Raw genomic sequence first — 20,014 nt, 5'->3', positions numbered from 1 at the left:
TTACATACATACACTCACATACATATGTATGCTAAACTCATATATATATACACATATATGCAGCTATAATGATTCTATATTTTGACTAATGTGAATACTGTTATAATAAACATGGATGGACAGGTATATAATGTATTCTGACAGATGTAGAAATGGCAGAGCTAGAGCATTTGTTACTTCTTTTAGGACTAGCTGCTATAGTAATTGGGCTAACTTGGTTTCCTACTAGCAATGTATAAAACATTTCCTCTGGACCCTTCTAGTATTTGGTTTATGTTTGTGTTATTTGCTTGTTTGATTGGTTGATTGACTTTTGTTTTCTTTAAGAAAATATCTATTTGGTTAGATTGTGATGAAATATCACTGTAATTTTGATTTATATTTTTGCTCATAACTAAATATAATAAAAAATTTTCATTACTTATGGGCTATTTTCTCCTGTCATCTTTTGAAAAGTATTTGTTCATTTCACTTACCCATTTGCTGATTAAATCATGTGTTCTTTGGTGTTTAAATGTTTTGAATTGTTTAGGTATTCTGGAGTCACTGCTCAATGAATATCTGGCAAAGGTTTTTTTTCCATATGTAGACTGTCTCCAATTCATCAACCATTTTTTACACTGTGAAGAAGCAACAGCAAATTATCTCACAGAGCTCTAGTAAGAAAAACAGCATGGTGATACTGCCAAACAAATATTTAGATCAATAAAATAGAATAAAAGGTTCATAAATACATTCATATAACCATAGTCAAATTTGTACTTTGGATTAAGAGGTCAAAAGTACACAATACTACAATGATGGTGTTAGCAAATGCTGTCAAGAAAGCTGGATGCTACACACAGGGCTTGATAGAAGATCCTGTCAGTGATTGTACAGAATTACTGTTAGAATACAAGATAATCCTCCGTCTAAGAAGCGGAACATTGACATTATTACAAGAAAACACAGATGAGATAATTTCAGATCTCAATTGGTCAAGGACTTTCTGAGTCTGAGTCCAAAGCAGAGTTGTTAACATAAGCTTCTTTTCACTACATCACAAGCAACTACAGGTACTGAAATACTGAGTTTTATGATTACTTCTCAGATTCCACACTATGATTTTTTTTGTCTTTATTGGTACCTCATCTAGACCCTCTTGATATTATTTTAATCATTTTCAGAAGCATTCTGATAATATGAATTATTTTCTTCTTAAAATATTAACAGTGACAATTTTCCCATTCTCTGGGCTGTTGTTTTGTCCTATGGACATATGCCTTACAGAAGCTTCTCAGTTTCAGGATGTCTCATTTATTGATTGTAGCCCACAGAGTCTGTGCTATTGATGTTATATTTAAAAGTGGTCTCCTATGATAATTTCTCTATTTCTCTTTTTATCAGGTTTAGTGTAATTGGATTTATGTTGAGGTCCTCGATCCACTTGGAACAGAGCTTTGTACATGGGGATAGATATGGATCTATTTGCGTCTATATGTCAATATCCAATCATGCCATCATCATTTGTTGAAGATGCTTTCTTTTTTGATTGTTCAATATTGGTTTCTTTGTCAAAATTCAAATGTTCATAGGTATGTGGATTAGTATCAGTGTCAGAGCTGATCTCCAATGTATATAACTAAGTCAAGAAACTAGATATCAAAATACCAATTAATCCAATTAAAAATATAATACTGATCTAAACAAAGAAGTCTCAACAGAAGAAACTCTAATGCCCAAAAGACACTTAAGAAATTGCTCAACATCCTTAGCCAACAAGAAAATGCTAATAAAAATGACCCTCAGATACCATCTTATACCTATAAGAATGGCTAAGACTAAAACACAAATGACAAATTATGCTGGAAAGGATCTGGAGTAAGGGAAACACTCCTCCATTGCTGGTAGGAGTGCAAACTTGCATAGTCACTTTGGAAATCAGTATGGTGGTTTCTCAAAAAAATTGGGAAACAATCTACATCAAGACCCAACAACACTACTCTTATTCATATACCCAAAGGATACATAATCATACCACAAGGACGTTTGCTCAACTATGTTCATAGCAGCATTATTTATAATAGCCAGAAACAATCTAGATGCCCATTAGCTAAAAAAAAAAAACGAGAATAAGTAAAATGTGGTACATTTACACAATGGAATATTACTCAGTGGTAAAAAACAATGACATCTTGACATTTGCAGGCAAATGGACGGAACTTAAACAAACAAACAAACAAATTCTAAGTGAGGTAACCCAGATGCAGAAAGACAAACACTGTCTATTCACTCATAAGTGGATATTAAATGTAAAGCAGAGGATAACCAAGCTACAATCCTCAATCCCAGAGAAGCTAGGTTAAAAAAAAAAGTACCCTAAGAAGGACACACATGGAGGGCCCCAGCAAGGAAAATAGTGAACATCTCCTGGGTAAATTGGGAGGGGGAGTAAAAGGGGGGGGATAGGGAAGGGAGCATGATGAATCAAGAAGACCAGGTAGGGGGACGGACAGAGGAGGAAAGCAATGAAAAAGATATCTTGATAAAGGTCGTCAGTACGGAATTAGGGAGAAACTTGGTATTAGAGAAATTCTCAGGAATCCACAAAGATGACCCTAGCTAAGACTCCTAGAAATAGTAGAGAGGGAGCCTAAAAGTGTCTTCCCCTCTAATCAGATTAGTGACTACCCTAATAGTCATCATAGAACCTATATCCAGTATCTGATGGAAGTAGATGCAATGACCCAAAGCCAAGTGCTGGGTTGAGCTCCTGGAGTTCAGTTGAAGGGAGGGGGGGAGGATTATATGAACAAGAGGGTTAAGAACATGGTGGAGAAAACCAGAGAACCAACTGACCTGAGCTAGTAGGAGATCAGTTATGTGGGTGACAGTTATGTGGCTTTATCTGTTGGTGGCAGGGAGGGAAGAGGGGGCTGACAGTCATGACAGGACCTTTCCAAGGTGTATGAACTGGCTTTTTGTAGCCAATTCCTTATGGTAGGATAACTTTTTCAGCCTTGATGGGGGAGGAGGCGTGGCCCTGTCTCAGGTTAGTATGCCAGACCTTGTCGACATCCCAAGGAAGGCCTTATTCTCTCTGAGAAGATGGTGGAGGATGGGAAAGAGAAAGGTAGGAATGGAAGAAGAGGAGGAAAGGGGAACTCAGGTTGGGATATAAAATGAAAAGTAGTTTTTAAGAAAAATACAAAAAAAAGTAAAAGAATTAACTGTATTGTTTCTTGAGAACATATTACTAAGTAAGCAATATTTTCCATGCTTTCTTCTTTCATTAATTTTGTATTTGAGGGGTGCATGCATATGTACATGTGTATGAGAGAGAGACTGAGCATATGTGTGTAGGTCAGAGGTTAATCTCAAGATCCATCCACCTTGCTTTTTATTGTCTTGTTTGTTGCTTTTGTTCTTCTGAGATGGGGTCTGTCATTAGGACCTGGGGCCACCAGCTTGTTGGTTATGGAGTTTCAGGGATCCTTCTGGTTCTACCTCCCCAGTATGGACATTGCAGCATGGCCTCTGTCCTTTGTGAATGGGTACTGATGATGAAATTTAGGTACTCCTACTCACCCAGCAAGCATTTTACTAGCTGAGTTATTGGCCCAGTGTACACTTTTATTACTTTTTCAGGAATATACTGGCTTTTCATTTTAGGTACATATCTGATCATGAAATTGAAATTGAATTTTGCATCATATGTTAAAACAGCCCTAGAGTATTGTTTGTCTAATGCATTTGTTATTTATTTTGTGTGCATTTGGGTGTGTGAGGGTGAATTTGAAAAGAGGGTGTGTATGTACCACAGCACTTGTGAAGAGGTCAGGGAATGACTTATAATTCCATTCTCTCCAACCTTGCAGAACTGGGGATTGCACTCTGGTTGTTGGGCTCAAAAGCAGGCCCCTTTAATAGTGGAGCCATCACACCAGCTTTCTCGCTCAATCTTAAAATCACTCCTAAATAGAAATGTCATCGTTTTAAAAACTGAAATCTATTCAAAGTTTGTAAGCTAGTCTGAACCGTATTCTTTTTCCTCACTTGTTAAATGTACATTACGTGAGAGGAAACTGCATTGTCTTATTTGTCCTTCCAGGTAGTTACTGATTCATGATGATTTTTAAAGCTGTGAACAAAAAGCACAGCCTAAATCGCTAAGTTCTTCCAATTACCGTTCAGAGTTGTTGCCACATGAAATATTTGTAAAAATATAAAAGGCATAAGATGCTACTCATCATAAGTATGTTTTCAGTTGGAAGAACTATTTATCGGAGTTAGATTGTTATAGCATTAAAACAGCACAGCGGACTCAAGGCCATGCTTCAAGACACTGGCTGTAGAAGAACTCTCTGTGCTCTTCGTCCCCCCTGCAGCATCCAGAGTCAGTGGTGTAATCCTGTCGATGACTAACTTCCATTGTGCAAAGAACTTAATTACATACTGTGGTTCAGTTCGTATTTTGCCAGGCAGTCGCTCAGCCATAAAAGAATGCTGTAGAAAGTAAGTGGTGAAATGCAAAAGAAATTGAAAGCACATGATCGCAGTCGGGAGGCAAATAAGTACTTTTCAAAGAAAAGCCAGAATTCTTTAACTGGGAGCTGGATCACACTCCTAAAACAAAGAAGCGCTGGCATCCGAAGGGAAATATTTTGTAATTTCCCCGAGTGAGCAACATTATAAAATTACTTGAGCTATTTTTGTTGTTTTGATTACTGGTCAGTTGGTAAAATTCATCAGGAAAACTGAAAAAGATTTTAACGCCATAAAATTTTGGATAGGAGTAATGATCCTTTTCAGAGGAGTGCTCTTTTATGGTGAGATAATTGTTCTAATCTTTGACTTATAATTGTAAGTACCAGGAACAGAGAAGACAGATCTTTGTGACAGTATTAAGAAATCTGGGAAGGTTGGAAGTTTTGGACAACTTTCTTCAATTTATAGAAGTGCTGAGTCTGGCTTATAACACAAAGACATACTCTTTGAAGCATTAAAAGCTCTGTCTATGAAAGTATCGATGGAAAGCACGTAACTGAAAACGAAAATGCTTAATTTCAGCCACAGTGTAGAAGCATTAACTGCAATTTCCAGCTAAAGGAGACTTCCTTAGGGCCAGAGATGCAAAGCACCCAGAAAATGATGCTCATTCATTTGTTCTTGTTTTAAAGAGGGTGTGTGTGTGTGTGTGTGTGTGTGTGTGTGTATCAGAGAGAAACAGAAAGAGAGAGAGAACTCTATGGGAACTCTTTTCTTGTATAAGATTTATTATTATGTTCAGAAGAAATGGAGAAACTGAATATCAGGTTCTGTGAAATTCTCACATGGACTAGTGGGTGAAATTCACTATGAGAGGGGTGAAACCTGGCACGATTCTCAAGCAGTGTAAGAAAGACACAGGCAGCGAGCATAGGGAAGACGCTGACATAATGCTCAAACCTTTCTGAACTCGAGTTCCATTTTCAACTCCTGTTTGTGTGGACTTCATGCTACAGATCCTCTGAATGTTCACTCTCTGATGTCTGAACTTTTGAAGGTCATGGCTGATAGGAGCATTGTCTGAAATAATGTATATATGTGATTCACATACAACAGAGCTCTGAAAATGTTGGCTGAAGTTTGTTACAACAGTGGAAACAGTTGGGTCATAATGGTACCTGCATTCTGCAGTGTTACCCGTAGCTATCCCTATGAAGTCCTATACAGAAGGCCTCTGCAGGTAGGGTGTTTATATCAGAGCTGGTTCCAGAAACAAGGATCCCCTGTACCTTGAACTCATTTATGTTATCAGTGAATGCATGTATTTACCTGTGGAAATGAAATCCTAGTGAGTTGATCCTGGTAAACTCTAAGGGACTAAGTAGATTGTATAACTTCTCTGTAAAGTTTTAAAAGCTCCTTGGGTGAACAGGAGTGCCTGACACTTTCCTTTGGGCTGATGGTTTAGGAAGGTGAAAGTGACACTTTAAAATGAGATATTGTATGAAAGGGTCTGTCATACCTAAGTTGGAATAACAGAGTTTTAGTAATGAAAACATGAAGTTGCATCCATGAAGGACTAAAGTTCACAGATGAGAAACAAATAAGACAAGATGAAAATGACATGTATAAGAAGTATCTGTCAGCAATTTAAACATTGAAAAATTGATAAAATATAGTTATTAAGATAAAGTGTGATGCTATTAAGGTTAAAGATTTAGTTGTAATATCTGGTAAAATAGGGCAAAACAATGGTATGTATGATGTTGAGCAATTAGGTTGAAAAGGTTGAAAGGAATATTAATGAGAAACAATTTCCTTTATTATAGAGATCTACAATTTAGAGAGATAAATGAGAATGCTAAAAACATTATGCTTATAGGTTTTAATTTTTTAACTTTTTAAAATTGCATTTTGTTCATTGAGTGTGTGTGCATGTGAGTGTGTGTGAGTGTTTGTATGTGTGTTTGTTTGTGTGTGTAGATCAAACAGCAATATGTGGGAATTGGCTCTCTTCTACCATGTGGGTTCAGTGGATTGAAAAATACCTCAACCTTCCAGGCCGTTTTCTCTCTTTTAAAGACTTTAAAACCACAGAATACAGAACCTAAACATCAGGACTGGAAAAGTTGCTCCACGGTTGAGAGTACTTCCTGTTCTCCAAGAGAAACGTAGTTCAGTACCAACAGCAAAACCATGTGGCTTACAACTGTCTACAACTCTAGTTCAGGGGATCTAGTGTGTTCTTGCTTTTCCAGGACCCTACGTACACACAGGGAATGTACACACACAACTAATAAAAATCTTTAAAAAGAAAAGTATAAGAGGTCAGATAAGGAAAAATAATTCAATTGAAACTTTGATTTTCCTATAAGATTTTAGCTTTTGAAAAGATTATGCTATTTTCATGCTATCGTGTAATTACAAGGAAAGAGACAGTATTCATATTTACAAGGTGAGGACATGATAATTTCATGACAGGCTTTGGAATTTGGAAATGACACTGATTTATTTAAATATACCTCTTAGACAGACAGTGAAGTAACCACAGAAACTTTTCTTAATATGTCAATATTTTCCTGGAAAGAATTTCACAAAAGGATACAAAACTTAGCTTTGAAACAAAGAGAACCAGAAGAGACCAGACTTGTTTGCGTTCCAGAAGACTGGATTGCTAGGAAAGGCACAGAAGAGAGGAGGCTTCCTAGACTAGGGAAGTTGTCCACTCAACATCCAGTCATATCAGTAGGATAAGGAGGTAAGGGCAACCCTTGGGATACACGCCTTTTGTGTTATATGATCTAGAAAGACTCCTCGTGTTTGTGTTTTGGGGATGGTAATGGTCTCAGAGCCAGAGCACCCCACAGCTAAGTCTTTCAAATGGAGACTGTGAGCAAAAGAACATGTTAATATTAAGTACCTAATGTAACCGGAAGAAACTCCTATACACGAAATGCAATGAAATTCTTTTAACTCACCATAAATAAACCTACTTGAAATATTAATTTGCCTATCAATTTCATAGGCATTCACAATAAATATTTCATAGCATTCACAATAAATGAATACATAAAATTTTGGTGCCTACTAACAAAACACTTAAGATTTCTTTTTCTTCAAAAATCTCTATTTACCACCACTTAATCAATCATGTATTACTGATGAAAAAGCAAAAGCAATAAATCATAAAATAAGTCTTCCAAGTGCTCATAGCATAGGAGAAAATGGTTTCTCTTTTTCCCAAAGAATGCATTATTAAAAAATCTGTAAGATGTGTTTTAAATGTACACCCACACACCCAGACAACCACTGCCACCACAAAGAGGGGGAAGTGGTCCAAAAGAGACTGCAATGGAGATCTTTGGACATCCTGCCGAAAGCCAGGGCCTTTCAACATACTTGTGGCTTCACTGCAGGAAGCAGACGCGTATTTGTTGATGAAGCCATTATGTAGTTATGAAGTATTCCACTTTTCACAGAGGCTATATGACTTTTTAAAAAAGCCTTCTGGTTAAAACAGGGCAAGCTGAAACTCTATATTTAAAAATGAGAAAAGAATAAGCTTAGACTCCCATTTACCATTACTAGAAAGATTGCCCCTCGGTGATCGGAGACGACAATATTATTCCATTTAGAAGTCCTAGTTCTTTGCACTTAACACTTGGCTATGAAAAGATGGGTCCCTTCAAATTGATGAGGTTTGGCAAAGAAACTAGAGAATCATGTGCATATTTTAATAATTTATATACACCCGTTGCTTCTGTGCCACAGAAATTCTCAAATTATAAATTTTCTAGAATTACATATATTTCCTCCCATATGAAATATATGAAGTATATAATATGATTATGACTCTGAAGATGAATGATTTTCAACTTTTATCAAATAGTAGATTGAAGCAAAAAACATTTTCACTCAATTCTATCAAATGACTCAGTTATTCAGAATGTTATTTTCAAATTATAAGGTATTTTCCTGGCATAAACCTAATTTATATGCTCTACTATGAAATACAGTGTTTTATTTATAACATATACACATTAAGACTTTATTCTAGTATAAATAAACGTATATTTTTGATAATTGCTGATAAAAGTGTTCAGTTTTGTGCATTAATATTTGTAATACATTCAAATATTAATGGATAATGCATTCGCTAAAGTTTTAAAAATACTGTATGGCAGATATTATATTGGCTTGGATATTGCAAATATTATATAATTTCACATATATAAGAACTTCCCATTTACTCCTTTGTCCTAGAATTGCTTATGACATTCAATTTCCTATGTCAATATCATGCCTTATTTAAAAAAAATACTTTTCATTTGTGTGTCTAAATGTGTATATAAACATGTGCATTTAGTGTGTTCAGAGACCAGAGAATTACTGAAACTGGAATTACAGACAGGTGTGAGCAATCCAACCTGAGTGCTGGGAACCAAATTTGGGTTCTCTACAGGAACTCTGTGAATTCTTTACTACTGAGTCTTTCCTTCCAGTCACAATATCATATCCTTTTATAAATCTGCTCAGCTGTGAATTTATGAATCTGCTTCCATCAGTTGGTGGATGAAGGTCCTATGATGACAAGGTAGTAATCAATCTGGTTACAGGGGAAGGCCAGTCCAGGGACCCTCATCAACTGTTTATTAGGGTCTTAGCTGAGGTCATTCTCATGGACTCCTGGGGAATTTTCTAGTGACAGATTTCTCCCTAGCCCAATAATGGTTCCTTCAATCAAGGTATCTTTAGTGGAAGCTCACCAATTCCAGACTGACAGTGGAAGAACCTGCACAGAATTAAACTAGACCCTCTGAATGTGGATGACAGTTGTGTGGCTTGGGCAGTCTGTGGGACCATTGGCAGTGGGACCAGATTTTATCCCTAGTGCTTCTACTGGATATTTGGAGCTTATTCTCTTTGGAGGGATGCCTTGCTCTGCCCAGATATATGGGGGAGGCCCTTGCTCCTGCCTCAAAGTGAAGGGCCAGATGACTTCCCCATGGAAAGTATTACCCTCTCTGAGGAGTGGATGGGGACTGGAGAGGGGCATGGTGGGGGAAGAAGGGAGGGAGTGGGAACTGGGATAGGTATGTAAAATGAGAAAAGATTTTTCAAATAATAAATAAATAAAATAATAAAGAAAACAAAACAAACAAGAAAAAAACCAGCATCCACATCACAGCCCACAACTGCCTGTAACTCTAGTGTCAGAGGATCTTAGAATTTCTTCTGCCCTCTGCTAACACCAGCCATACCTGGAGTACACATGCACACATATATAGTGACAGAACACTAAAGAAAACAAAAGGCAAAAGCCTACTAACAATTCCCTCTTTTGTTCTTTGCCCTGGTTCCCATCTACGACTGAGGCCATTTGTCTAAACTGATACAATTATAGACTTCTGGAATATCCTTGCAGCATTGCTGTGTAGTGGAGGGTTGCCTTGAACTCTTGATCCCAGATATACATGGGAAATTTTATAGAATTTGTTGTACATATAAATTTTGATAAGCAGAACTGTTTTGGTGCTGAGGATCCAGTATTTGCCTGTTGTATGTTATAGCTACATAATGTTACTCTATATTTTATATTATAAAATATTAAAAAATATAAATGGGAAATTATATATTAAAATAGAGTTTCTAGTATCTAATTGTGTTCTCTTTGAATTTTGCATCTTGGAGAACATTAATCAAGGATTCAGTGGGACTAATAACATTGATGTATAGATGATCAAAGGAGAAATTTCACTACCAGATATAATATAAAATGACACTCTACTTTAAAGGATAATCATTACATCACCTTTCTACACTGGAAAGTGTCTCATAAAGTGCATCATTGCTCTTCAGTGAACAGATCACACTACCTACAGAGGTCTAGAGAACATTTGTTAAGTTGCATATCCAGTTCTTTTAGTGGTTTGGGTGGTGGGTGATTTTTTTAAGTATTGTAAAATAAGACAGAAAAGGTTTTCTCTCTGAGGAAATACTTCATATGACAATACTAAGACAATTGAGATTTTGTGAGCACTGAGTCTCTGTCCTTGTCATTAATGGCTAACTAAAAGCTGAAGTTCAAAGATAGAGTTGAATGTATTTCAAAAGACTTTACGACGAGCTATTGTTACTTGTAGTGTATTTTATTATCTCAAGGAAATGACAGTATAAATGCTCCAGTCAGTGTAGTTTCAGATTATCCTGAAGATTTGCACGGAACAAAAAGTTTACTGTGTTGTAACAAACTGCTCATCAATCAAGTCTCAAGACAAATTTAGGCTACACGGAGAGACTCTATTTCAAGCAATCAAACAGTACCAGGGTTGAATTCATGTCTTAAAGCTTTGTGGAACAAATTATTTGTCAAATAATGATCAATTCTGCACAAATTTACTGTATGTGGTTTGAAAGTGGGGAAAGGGTAACTTACGGATACATCCTGAGATTGTTCCACAATTCTCAAGAAAACTTTTGCTTCATTATAAACAGATGAGAGAAATAACCCTAAGAAAAAACCCAGCCTAAAGTTTATATAATGTTCTTACTGTTGCTGGTTTATGTGCATGTCACTGTTTAACAGTTTTTTCCATCATCAATGACTAGTATAATGTTTAGTACAGTGTAGGTACACACAAAATATTTCCATTTTGAGTGGACAAATAAATGAATATTCATTTAAATTTAAATAATTTAAAGACATTTAAATTGTCTTGATTAGGTTGATTTAAAGACAAGTCCAAGAAGCATTGCTCACTCATCTGCATTCCCTCATGATTGTACTTTCTTTTTCAAAAACTTTTATTAACACCTGTTAATTCTCCTTTGTCCTGGAACACCTGGAGTCATCTCCATGGCCTTTACTACTGCCGGAAATCATGTGTAAGTCCATGATCTGTGCTGCCACTGACTGTAGAGGTCAAGGAAGCCTCCCTTGCAGTGATATTGCTGACTGCAGACTCACTGTTGAGAATGGGAGACAGAAAGTTTCTGTTAGAATCCCCCTTCCAATAAAAAAGAAACAGTATAGACAGGAAGCCAATAAAAAGATCTCTTAAATTTGTGATTGGGATCCTGAAGCCCTTCACAGTTGATGGCTGCTAGCTAGGATGTGATGGGGAAAAACTCGGTTGTCTTCCTCCCTGACTTCTAATTCGTGTTCAGGGTGTCCTACTTGCGACTTCTCAGTGTGAGTGGATAAGAAATAAACCAGAGAAACATCTTTTAGTTTTAAAACATCCCATGACCTCCTGAATCATCATCTTTCTTTTCTCTAGTCTTTTTCATGAACTATTCACTGTTATATGAGCATCAAGTTAGACTTAGACCTCGTGGCAATAAAATGTCCCCTATGATACTTACTTATATTTCTGTGTGTCTCCGTATATTTCTTCTTGTTTTCTGTATATTTCTTTACTATTTATATTTTTCCTTCCAGATATTTCATCTTGAATGCCAGAATACATTGTGTTTTGTATCTTTTTTTGTCATATTTGAGGTGTTAAACTAATATGAAAAATATGATGCAAATTCAAGTCCTTAACGCAAAATAGCTTTGCATTTCCTTTCAGATAAGCAAATCTTGCAGAACAAATTCAAATCTAACATCAGTAGAGTCATTTGCTTGCAAAATTAAATCATTCCTAAAATAATATAGATAGGCAGAGCATCTGCAGCTTTTGTCTTGAAATGAACATATTGTGTCCAGTTTTAGATCAAGGACCATTAGCATTGCAAAATCAATTTGCTTAAGGAAAATGCAAATCGAGAAATCCCCTTAGTGCTACTAAATAGATTGTCTTCTGATGTTTGAAATTGGTGTAAAGCCAGAAAAAGTGGCTAATGAATATCTAATTCAGATCTACACACAAGAAATAGACTTACTCTTATGTTCAACTAAGCAGTCATGCAGTCACAGTGCCTCCTAAATACAAATGCTCACAGTCATGCATTAATAATGTGTTTTGTGTTCTACAGGAAAGGTTCACACTGCTAATTGGTAATGGTAAGTGCAGAAACTCATAACTTGTCTACAGGTGATGGTAGAGTGTTCGGTTGCTAGCAGAAGAGCCATAGCCCTCCCTCTAAGAGTGTAAATGCCAAGGTGAGGTAGTTGTGCCTTCTGGCCATGGTATAGCTATTGCAGTCATGAATGTGTGATAGTCTTGCTTTTCTGCACAAGACCTGAACAACATTGGCCACATACATATTTCATAATGGAGGGGCAGGCTCCAGGGGCTTCACTCACACTAGAGGAACTACTGGATACCGATGGTTGTTTAGGGAGGAGCACCATGTTCTTCTGTGGCATAGCAACAGATACGTTTTCACTCTTGTACCAAATCAACTCCCTCCCACACTCAGGGCATACTGAACTCTGAGTCACACAGAAAAGGAGGTGTGAAATTAGGCTGGGGGCGTTGAGAAGAGTTCCAGTGTGAGAGCGAGGAGAATGAGGAAGAGGAAAGCAGGCTGAATATTATTGAAATCCGTCGAATAAATGTATGAAACTATCAAACAATAAAATGAATAAGAAGAAAGAAGCGGTCTTGATTTCTGAATATATTTGCCAGATGCATAGATTTTACCATACAAATAAAGAGGAAGGCACAGAACTGCCATGATCATTTTAATTCACAGGTCCTGTGGATATGTAAAGAGACATGGGCATTCCTCAGAGTTAAAACCATGATCAAAACTTACAAGTTTGGCCTGGATTCTGGAAGTCACATGAAGGAAAACTTGACTGTTTTGAGCATAATAATCGTTCATGGAAAATGTATTAAAACGGTTTTTGCCTGAGAAATTGTGGGTGTGATGAGAAGTTGTAGGGACAGAATACTAAAGTAGTTGCCTCTCACTGAGAGAATACAAATGCAGTTGAGTTGTGGGGGCTGCAAATCTCACAGCTTTCACGAAGGCACCACCGCGCTGAAAGAAACTGGAGAGCAGTAATTGACATGTGTTCCTGTGATGAAAATTGTGTTTTTAAATTGATAAAAATATTCCTTTTGGTATTACCTCAGATGCACTCATATAGCAGGAACAGAATATGAAATGTGTGCAAAAGAGAGTTTTTTTTCCCTGAGCTATTAAGGTTATTAAAACCACAGCCCCCACCCCCCCAAAAAAATGAAGTACTAAAAATATTTTTATTCTTTGTACACTTAATAAAAAGCCTAACAGGGCAATTCTGAATTACAGACTCGTATGTATTTTTATCTTGGGTTTATTATCTTTTTCAGTAAAGAATTTTACCCATAGCTTCTGAAAATTGAGCAGCTGGTTCCGGTTGATTGATGGGTATGTTTTATGAAAACAACCAAGTGCAAATGAGCTAGCTTATTGCAGTTGGTTCTGTTTTGTTCACTGTCTCAGGCAAAGTTTCCATCTGGAACACTGTCAGTCATCAAAACTGGAAATCCTTTGTTGAGCTCTCTGAAATACTTCACATTGTCCAGAAGGAGCTTCCTTCAACGTTAACTTATTCTCTCCTTATTAATATAAAAGAAATGTACTGTTCCTAAAAGATCCAATAGAGGCACATCATTAAAATGAGTTGCTGAGATGTCAGGAGGTTTCACACCGTGTCATGGCACTAGAAGTGTAGGAATATTCTATCCTAATGATATTCTTCAATTGTGCTTAAATTCTCAATTCCGACCCTCAATTGGAGCCTTAAAAATCATCAATTGAAAGACACTGACACAGGAAATTATATAAAATATAGCATGGATGGTGCTCTACATTTGAAAAAAAGAAGGCAATCCAATCAGTAAAACTATGCTTAAAATAATTCCCCAAACCTATAGCATAATATCACATGATTGCACAGTCACAAGATAAAATGTTTCAGCCAGCAACCTTCGGTGACACTCCATTTCCAGCTCGCTCCATTGATCCCTAACTTTCCTGTGGTTCCACCAGACAAGAAAACAAGTATCCTAGCTCCATTTGTGCTCATTTCTGGCTAACGCATCCACCTTCAGTGAATGGTAGTCTTCTAAAATAGTCTGCCTTATCTGTGGCCCAGGTCAGGATTCTGCAGAAATAGAGTTTCTAGGCCATTTTCTATGAGATTATCTCTTCTTCATGTTTATGGTAAAAGAAGCAAGGAATTTGTAGCTTATGAAATAATTCCCAGGGATTAGATGTCTTAAGAAAATCAATTTCTTTTTTTGTCCTTTCCATGCAGGAAGATAGACATGAGGTAATGCTATGTGAATGTGTATGTTCCAATCAAGCCCAATATACCAACTGATAATCAATTTAAAGAGTGACAACATTGATAATCCCATATAGATCTTATCATGACTTGTGTGGGAGCACGGAATTTCCATCCCAGTGTCCATTTGTCACAAAGTATGTGATAATTCAGCCTCTCCTATCTCATAATAAAATATCAGACTTTCATGCATATTTTCAAAATTAAAATATGATCTGCCTCCCTCCCTACCAACTCTACTCATGCTCCTCTCACTTACTCTCAAATTCATGGCTTCTTTTCCTTTAATTATCACTGTTACACATACATGTGTGTACATATATATGTTTGTGTGTACATGTATTTATATATTATGTGAATAACCATAAATTGCAACCTGATAGGCCCATTTAATATTGCTACTATTTGTCTTTGATTAGGACTGACCACATAGTATTGAATAGCTAATTAATGGGTTCATCCCTGGGGAGACTAGTTCCCCTTCCCTAAGCATTTATTCATTTCCTATAATTCTTGTTCAGGGCTGGGATCCTGTGACATTTCCCCTTTTACATTAGCAGTTTTATTGGTGTTATCATGGTTCAGGTCTTGTTTAGGAAGTCATATTCTTGTGCATAACTTCCTTGCCACTTCTAAAACACACAATCCAGCAGCAGACTTTCTGTTCTTCTGGCTATTACAATTTCTCTGCCTGTTCTTTCTTAATGTTCTGTGAGCCTCAGGTGTGAGGGTTATATGATTGATGTATCAATTGTAGATGGGCAACCTATGATCATTAGGCTTCATTTGACCAGTTTTGGCTTTCTGTAATGGTATACATCTGAAATGAGAAGGTTTTTAGATGAAGGATGAAAAATAGACTTTTTTGTGGGTATAAAATTACATACTTAGAACTGCAGATAGGACTTACATCAATTTAGTAAATTGGTGTTATTAGATTCTCCTCTAATATCTATGACCTCACTAGACCTGGATAATTGGGCCAGTATTTTGTACCATATATAATTTAATACTGTTAAAGTGGATTAATATCAATTAGCGAGCTGTTTGTTATTGGTGAGCTATAAATGCCACTATTGCACCTTAATGCTTGGAGGGACAATGGTCTTGTATCCTGTAAAGATTTGTCAACTGTATTGATTTAATAAAACACTGATTGGCCAGTAGCCAGAGAGGAAGTATAGGCAGGGTGACCAGAGTAGGAGAATTCTGGGAGGAGGTAAGGCTCAGTATGCAATTATCACCCAGACCAAATGTAAGCAAGATGAGAATGCTTCACTGATAAAATGTACCAAGCCACATGGCTAACACAGATAAGAATTGTGGTATAAATTTAGATGTAAGAGTTAGTTAATAAGAAATTCTGAGCTACTAGGCCAACGAACTGGTTTATAGTTAACGTAGACTTCTGTGTGTTTTCTTTGGGTTTGAACAACTGCAGGAATGAGCAGGACAGAAACCTCCACAAACAATTGGCACCAACACAGTCTACTAAATCCACCCAAAACCTGAGAGAAACAAAAGGACAGAGTTATCCACCAGCTTTCTGTAACAGTATTTTCTCAGGTGGTCTCTGTTTGCAGGAGGCAAACATGTCTCATTTAAGATAGGCTTCCTGACTCAGCTTTAACTGCAAAAACCTTGCAGCTCTTTCAAGAACCCTCACCACCAAACACTTAAATGGTGTTTATGAATAGCCAACAACATGCTTCTTGGTGGTGACAGGGACCTTGAAACTCCGTAGAGTTGTGGTAATAAACATGCCTCCCATCAGTACCTCTGCCATTAAACTAGATTCTCAGAAAGCTAAGGAATGGGATGGATCCAGGCGTCAAAACCACGGCTTTAATCCTAGCCACATCACTTAACAAATTAAAGACTCATATGGTCAGAAAAAAAGGTAGCTATCTAGTAAAGTTAGATTCAGACAAAAAAATCTAGACAGTTAACAGTGTGTTTAAAAATATATGTAGGCTTGGGACAGAAAAGAAAAAGGATAAGGTCCAAGAAAGAAAGAAAGAAAGAAAGAAAGAAAGAAAGAAAGAAAGAAAGAAAGAAAGAAAGAAAGAAAGAAAGAAAGAAATATTAGAATATTAGTTAGTTGGGTGTGGTGGCTCATACCTTTGATCCAAGGATTTGGGAGGCAGAGGCAGGTGGATTTCTGTGAGTTCAGACAACTAAAGATACCTTGTCTCAAAAAACCAAAAATTAAAAGGAAAAAGAAAAGAAATAGAGTTTAAAATAGGGCCATGTAAAGATGGAAATACACAGAGAATCTGGATACTGTATAATATTGTGCTGTCTTTGCATCCTGTAAAGATTTGTCACTTGTATTGATTTAATAAAACAGATTGGCCAGTAGCCAGGCAAGAAGTATAGGCAGGTGACCAGGCAGGAAGTATAGGTGGGCCAACCAGATTTCTGGGAAGAGTAAAGACTCAGTCTGTAGTCATCACCCAGATCAAGAGAAAGCAACATACGTATCATGCTACAATTGGGTGCATATATGCATATATAGCTATAAATATATGTTCATTTTGCGCTGGGAGACATGGTTTGACCAAGGTTCCCATCTTGTCTCTCTTTTTATCCAAGAAAATTTGGTGTAAAAGCTTTACTATAAAAAAATCATCTACCAACAGTGGTGTTCTTTCAAACCATTTCCCAGGAACAGTAGAAATAAAATCTCTGAGAGCATGAGTCAAAAAAAAAATCCTGCTTCCAGATCATCTCTCCTAACATTTGTCACAAGAACAAAACAATATTATTTTATCTGCCTGCTTATCAATAAACACAGTTTTATCTGCCTGCTTATCAATGAACACTTTGGTCACTTCTGTCTTTACATTACTGTGAACAGTGTTTATATAATAGGGGAGTACACATATTTTGTGTACCAACTTTATGTCTTATTCATGTAGGCTCAAAATTGGGACATGGCAGTTTTATTTTTAGTATTTTGAGAAATTTCTACACAACTTTCCTTGCAGTTGTTCAAACTTTTGTAACATCATCACCAAAATTACTATGTATCTTTTTTAACTACAGTGAGATGACATATGATTGTTTTTTATTTGCATTCTTTGAATATTAGTGATTGCAAGAATTTTTTCTTTTCATTAACTTTTGCCCATTTCTGTCTCTTTTTGAGAATTTTTTCTTAATTATGTACATATTATTTGAGATCAATTTTATATGTAGAAACATGAGTCTAATTTATTAAATGTTAGTATATTCGATTACTAGTGTTTTGTTGAGGTTTAAATAAAACCCGTTTCAGGACTGACTACATTGTATTGGAGAACCAACAGAGTAGCTTAGACCTGGGAGAGGATAATTCTCCCTCTTTCAGTAGTCACAAGTTGCTTGTAGTTCCTTGTCTGACAATGGGACTTCAGGAAAAGTGCCCCCTTGCAGATCAGCATGTCTATTGATAGAGCCATTGTTCCAGTCTTGCTTATACAACTATTTCTAGGAAAGACAACAGACTTCCTGGTATCTCACAATCTTTCCTCCTCTCCTTCCACAATGTTCTGTGAGTCATAGATGTAGAATGTGACAATAATAACACAAGAAAAAGAGACAATCAGTTTTAAAGTAGGGGCCCTAGAGGGATTATAAGGTGGGTACGTGTGAGGGGCTGGGAGAAGGAAAGGTATGGAGGGTGAGTGATATAATTCTATTTTAAATAGAATGCATCTTTTTAAAAGTCAGTGTTGAAAAGTCTGCTGGTCTACAGTTTTCTTTTGTTGTACTTTCATTGGCTGGCTATGATATCAGAATAACAGTATGTTCATAAGATGAGTTAAGTATTCCTTACCTTCTAATTTTAAGAAAAAAAGCATTAATTTTATCTAATTTTAAAATGCTAGATCTGATAAAACTAGTACAATATTTTTTCTTTTATTCCTGTGTCATTTACAGCTGGGCATTGGTAAACAACTCTCTCTCTGCTCTACAAATACTGCTATAGACATTTGAATCCTCCAGTGATCTCAAAGCCTGCTTGCTTCCTATAGAAATTTTATAGAAAACTTTGAAAATGGTAGGATCAAATGGGTCATTTATCACTTATAATGATTTAATAGCTGAAGAATTAAATGCAGGACATTTGAATAGAATTCTCCCAGAATTAAAATTTAAAGGGAAGATTTATCCAAGCTTACTTCTATTTTTTCTGAATATAATTCTCAAATCTGTTTCAGTTACATTACCAAGCACAGTTGGTTTCACACATATTTTTATTACAGACATAATCTAAAGAACATTCACATGAACACATGATCCCAGTATTCTTCTCTATGTCTGGCAAAAATTTCCAAAGATGTTGCTTAAGCCATTCCTCTAGCTGAATATTCCATCTGATCCCCAAAAAGTGTTGTGTCCTGCTGTATAGTTCAGTGACCAAACTCCCAGAGGTAATAATCCTGAATTTTGCAGAGTTTTGTAATCCAACATTCAGTGCCAGCCCCTAGAACAGCCACTTACCAATAATCAATGGTGACGACAAATCACTCTTATTAAATTTATCCTGGGAATCAGCTGCTTAACATGAAATAAATAATCCCTTCTAAAACAGTCATAGACTATGTCCACATAATAAAGAGAAATAGAAATTGCAGGCAATTATCTTGATGAGTTTGGTTTTCGAAATTTCTCTTGCTTGAATCACGACAGACAGCTGTGCCAAAATGAACTTCAGGCTTCATGTATTCTAAGACTCGTTGATCAGACTGTTGAGAAACAGTTTTGCTTTAGCCCACAGAAGAAAGTAGAAAACTGATAAAAAGAAAACTCACATCATGCTGTTAGACCTAGTGGAGAATTTTGGGTAAATTTAATATACTTTATTGTCCAGTCATGAATCTTAACTCTGATCAAATTATTAGTACTAGTCACAATCTGTTGTGTTACAAACAAAATTTGCATTTCATCATTTCTTAGGGTTTGGAATAATTGAAGAGTTCTTCAAGGTTCACATATAAGGGTTTAGTATGGAGGCCGATTATACTACGCAATATTAAACTTTTTTAAGTATTAGGAAGTAATGGCTAATGTACTTTCACTACTTTTTATTTCTTATTAAAATTTTATTATTATTATATAATTAGCTTGAGTGTATTGAGAAATGTCTGGACTGTAATTTGTGTGTGTGTGTGTGTGTGTGTGTGTGTAGTCAGGTAGGTACGTAAGTAGGTATTTGAATGCCTCTTAGATCATGAAGACTATGACATAATTGGCATGGTCAGTAGAATAACCCCTTGGGCAAATCAAGACAACTTTAAGATACCATCTTACACCTGTCAGAATGGCTAAAAT

The sequence above is a fragment of the Microtus ochrogaster genome, chromosome 2 (genome assembly GCF_000317375.1).
Source record: "Microtus ochrogaster isolate Prairie Vole_2 chromosome 2, MicOch1.0, whole genome shotgun sequence".
Lineage (NCBI taxonomy): Eukaryota > Metazoa > Chordata > Mammalia > Rodentia > Cricetidae > Microtus > Microtus ochrogaster.
This window is presented reverse-complemented; position numbering follows the sequence as displayed.